Raw genomic sequence first — 5,442 nt, 5'->3', positions numbered from 1 at the left:
GATCATCAATAAAGATATTAAACAAGACCGGCCCCAGTACTGAGCCCTGGGGAACACCGCTCGTGACCGGCCGCCAACTGGATTGAACTCCATTCACCACCACCCTCTGGGCCCGGCCGTCCAGCCAGTTTTTGACCCAGCGCCTACTGACTGATTTGACCCAAATCCTACTGAAATGTGTGTTTGTAAACCAGTGAAGGTTTTTCAAGTGCAAGGTGTTTTGCATGGATTTCTGATTTTTAGTGACGTTACCATATGATCCACCTCTGTCGCTGGGATGCAGGGCCGCTGGCTTGCACGCAGCCCTGTATCTTGGGAGTTTGAGTTTGGAGCCTGTAGATGTCTCGGCCTCCGGAGCCCAGGACTCAGACCTCTCAGCTGAGCTGAATTCTGTCTCTGCCCACCCGCTAACAACATTAAGCTTGAATATTGCCACTTTGCTCTTTCTGATGTTCTTCTTGATTCAGATGTTAATGGAGATTTTTCTGTGTTGGTACTTTTCGAGCTTTCTTTATGCCTGATTAGAAACAGCAGCTTAATTTTTAGGTCTGTGAAGCATCAGGAACAAAACCACTTAGTCTTTTTTTCCCCTTGCTGTCCCTTGGTGGATGTATACAGCTTGGTTGCCAGGAGCGTCCTGCTTCTCAACAGTGAACACGTGCTCTGTATAGTACTGCATGTATGTAATTGTGGAGCACGTAAGGATTTTTGTAAATACTGTAGTGCAAAAACCTCCCAAGACCAAAAAAACCCAGCCCCATTGTTTAGACTCTGCTCAATGTCTGTTTTCACCAACTTGGAAATCTGTGTGCTCCAAGGACTGCAAGCAAGCAAGAGCCGTGCAGAGGGAAAAACTTGATTTACCTGAATTTTACCTTACCCCTTTTTCTTTGCTCTTGAACTGTTTTCATTTAAGGAAACAGAACTGCTGCACACTATGAAAATGTGGCAGCATAAGTGTCATTCACTGGAAGACGTGCTACTGTCCCTGTTCACCAAGGCATCTGTCTTCTCTACCTGCAGATGGAGAGGAAAATTTCAGAAACACTCAAACCTTTTGTGTTTATTGAAGAAAGGTTTGACATTCTTGACATGTTGAGGAAGAGGAGGAAGAGAGGTGTCATAACGTCCCTGAATGTTGCACGGAAGGAGGGTGTATTAAAATAGAGAGCTTAGTCTCGCAAGCTCCAGCCTTAACCTGCCCAGGAGATGATGGGGTGATGCGCGGGGAGTCCCCGGCTCCCTCCTAGGAGCTGTTTTTCAGTCAGGTGATGCAACTTGAGCACAGTGTTAAAGCCACTTAGAGGTTGAAAATATCCTTGGCTAGCATTCATTTAAAAGTGTTAAAAGCAATTTACTGTTATATGTGGGGTTTCTTATGCGCCCTTGTTAGGACTTTTGTAGACAAAGAAGGATGTATTCAAATTTGCAATGTTTTCACTTCATGAGTATATGTAAATGCAAATTTTAAGCAATTACAGAGTAGACGTTAAAATCATAATAGTTTTAATGCTTTTTTCTCCTGCTGCTGAGATGGCTATTTAGTAAATCATGACCAACTGGGGTGAGCAATCAGTATGTGAGACTTTTTTTTTTTTTCCAAAGAATAAGCTGTGTACTTACTTCAGCTTTGTGATGAAACAGCAGACAGCTTGTTTCAAAAAGGACTAAACGATCCTTTATTGTCGTGTGTATGAAGAGGCATTATCAAGCTCAGTGGGGTTGTCTCCACATGATAACCAATGCCCAGTACTTAGCTCTAGGCTGTGTATAAACTGGTTAAGCAAGTACCTGCATCTCTTTGAAAATCTGACCTTGGTTTCTGATGCATGTTTTAGAGTATGTTGGGTTTTTCTTTTGTTAATTCTCAACTGTTTCTATCGTAGCAACCAAAGAATGTGAGATAAGCTGACCAAAGGAGGAAAAAAAAAAAAGGTAGATTTTTCTTTAAAACGATAATTTTGGCTTGTGTTCAGGCTGAAGAATTACACCAGCAAAACATTTCGGGGGGGGGGGGCAGGATGCTGGGGGGGGGGGGGGGTGTTCATGTTTGTTACAAGCCAAAGTACTTCCCCCCCTCTGGAATCAAATTTTGTGTGTTACTAGGATGACACATACTGTCCAGAAGTTGACTTGTATTGTGGAGCCCTGGGCCCCTTCAAGATTTTCCTCCTTCTTTCCTAATCCTTCAAATCGTGTATAAGCAGTTGTCTTCCCCTGCCCCCCTGGTTCTTTTAATGGAGGACATTTTAGTTCGGTTTATAGATGACAAATGAATTTGTAAGCAACTTATCTTACGAAACTCCTTTGCTGAAATATTTTTGTTTTCTGTTTTCTTGGGTGTGTTCTTTCATGTTCTTTCTCCCCATCGTTTTGGCTGAGTAAGAGGGAGATGTTATTTCTACTGTTGCTCTGTAACATCTCGGGGGGGGGAGGTGGTGACTCTTTCTCCTTGTCGGTGCATATGCTTTAAGCAGCTCTGAGGCTTTTTCTTTGCCTTTCCATTCTTGCTCTGGTTCAGTGTGTGCCTCGACTTGCACACTAGGTAAAAAGACAGGTACAGACTGAAGCGTAGTGCCCAGGGAGGCAGCACAGGGCAGCCTCCAAAGCCCGTAATAGTCCCTGTGCAGCCCGTGGGCTAGTGTCAGACCAGCAGACCTTTAGGGACGCCAACTCTTTGCAGAGGTCAGCAGAGGATTTGAGGTCGTACTGGTTTTGCTCTAGCTCAGAAGGAGCTCTCCCCAGCATCACTTTTTTTTATGATAGTGGCATCCTAACATTTTCTGCTATGCTAAACTGACCAGCCTCCATGAACCTCTTGTTTTCAGTGGTCTATTTCAGGAAGTCCCAGAAAATATGGAAGCATAATCAGCATACTTTAGGTGAATTTCATGATTTTTAGGACCCGCTTCTGGCTAAGTAGAGGTCTGGAGTGACAGATCAAAGAAACAGGCAAACGAAGCAGCACTGTTCTGAATTTCCACAAGGCCTAGAGTCTTGGTTTTGAGCATAGCTGAGATCAATTTTTGCATCTCCTGTATCACAGCAGCTATTCTGAGAGAAGCACAGCGTTTGAAACTCTCCAAGACATGTGTGTTAGAGATTCTTCACATTTCATGTGATTGGTGAACATCTGCACACGAAGGAACTTTCTGAAAAAGGTTAGGTTTAAAATCTTAACAATCTTGTTAAGAAGTACTTGATACCTTAACAAGTATGCTAATCTTCAAGGAATCAGGAATACTTTCTTCTCAAAGCTTAAAATTTTATATGAAAGTCTCTTTCAGTGTGATGGGTTTCATGCAAAAACTATCTGCTCATCTATAAGATGACTGAGATCAGATTCCTCCTGCAAAATACACAGATCTATCTGTGTAATCACCAAATCTAGAGGAAACTTCACCTTTTACTGAATCTTTTGGAAATTGGTACTTTAAACTTGATTTAAATGCAGTTTGATCCAGGGCTTCATTTGAAGTAAGCTGGTTTTGATCATTTTATATAACATTTCAGTTATTGGATGAGTCTGCCTCATCCGTTTGCGGTCCAAATTCCTTTTCCCATTTGCAATTACTGTAGAGAGTTTTGAATTCTTGAAACTTAACATCATCAGCTGAAGATTAAACTTGTAGAAATCACCTTGATTTTTAGCAATTAGATTTTCTGGGCTATTTAAGAATATGATAGCACGTGTTTTCTAATTGCTTTGAGTCTGCTGATGTAAGTAATGCTGCAAACACGAAAGTTGATTTAATAGCATTTTGGTTGATGATACTTATTTTGGTAAACCTTCATCAGCTCATTATGGTAAAATTCCCATTGGCTTCAGGGGTGCCATAATTAGCCTTTGGACAGCATTCCCTAGTGTATTTGGGGGAGGAGGGCTTGAAGGACCACATGGACTGGTATGGCTGGGAGGGGATGGCAGCTTGACAAGAGAAAACTTGTCAGGGTTTGAGCTGATCTGCAGCTTCGCAGCAACTTTGGCAGCAGTTATTAGCAATGACTGATAATTAGCATCCAAATAATTTGGTGCAGTTCTCAGGGCTCGGCGTGAGCTCCTTGCTGCCTTGTGGGATGTGCTGCCCTCGCACCACGTAACTGCGAGCACCCTGGCTGAGAAGTGTTTCATATTCACTTGGTCCAGAAATAAGTGGCTATACAGAACTTGAGGTTGTGTGTGTTTGCGCTGGGGGTTGGTTTTGGTTAGTTTCAGATAATGTTAAAACCAAAGGAGGGCTTTCCATCTGTGTCTCATGCAGCTTTCTGAAGAGATAGGTGGAAGCTAATCATACCTTTGTCCAGCAGTGTAAAGTGTTTTCCAATGTACTGATGAGCACATCTAGCTGAGCAAATAGCAAGATAGCATTTTGGTTCATGAACTCTTTGACTTTTGCCTTTAACCTGACCTTGGGAAATCTGGAAGAAGGGAACTTTGATAGTCCCTTATTATTAATGTCATCTTGTAATTCCTTGAGGCAGCTGTTCAGCAGAACATGACGCTTTGCAGCCGTCGTGTCTAGCAAGGTGTGTGCAAATGAGTTGTCAGAAACTCATTTATCTTGTGAAGAATTTATACTTCAAAGAATATCATTCTAATATAACTGTGAAGAATTTTCTTCCCTATTTTGGTACCTTAGTAGATAGAAATAGAGGTTTTGGAAGAGGACGAAGAGCAGAGTAAGTTTGACTTCTATTTCTGTGTTTTATATAATGTTAAAGCAAAAGTGGATGGGTAGATGCTGGACTCCTGGGTATGTGAAGGTTTATGGGTTTCATGCCTATCAATAAAAGTTAGTTTTCCTTTCAATAGCTTGATTTAAAACAGGCCTGGGCTGTAGCCATGGAAGATAATTGCATTGCCCTGTAATTTTGCACAATTTTGTTAAAGTTAAATTTCCTGTTCCTCACAGGCTGTTGCAATTATGAAAATGGCTTGTAACATCAATGCATGAGGTCGTTTCTAAGTATGTACAAGAGAGAGATAATGAAGCTTGGTTAGAATAGAGGTGCTGTTTAAGTGTTCCCTTATAAATCCACCCAGATGGAAATGTTCCAGTCTGCCTGTCCTGATGACCATGTCTGTAGAGAATCACAGAATAGTTTGGGTTGGAAGGGACCTTTAAAGGTCATCTAGTCCAACCCCCCTGCAATGAGCAGGGACATCTTCAACATCGTCCAACTTCAATCTCATTGCTCAGAGCCCCACGCGACCTGGAATGTCGCCAGGGAGGGGGCCTCCACCACCTCTCTGGGCAACCTGTGCCAGTGCTTCACCACCCACAGCAAAAAATGTCTTCCTTATGTCTAGTCTAAATCTACCCTCTTTTAGTTTAAAACCAATACCCCTTGTCCTATCGCTACAGGCCCTACTAAAACTCTGTTCCCATCTTTCTTATAACCCCCCTTTAAGTATTGAAAGGCTGCAATAAGGTCTCCCCA

Source organism: Aptenodytes forsteri, unplaced genomic scaffold (assembly GCF_000699145.1).
Source record: "Aptenodytes forsteri isolate BGI_AS27 unplaced genomic scaffold, ASM69914v1 Scaffold438, whole genome shotgun sequence".
NCBI classification, from domain to species: Eukaryota; Metazoa; Chordata; class Aves; order Sphenisciformes; family Spheniscidae; genus Aptenodytes; species Aptenodytes forsteri.
Note: the sequence above shows the minus strand (reverse complement) of the source record.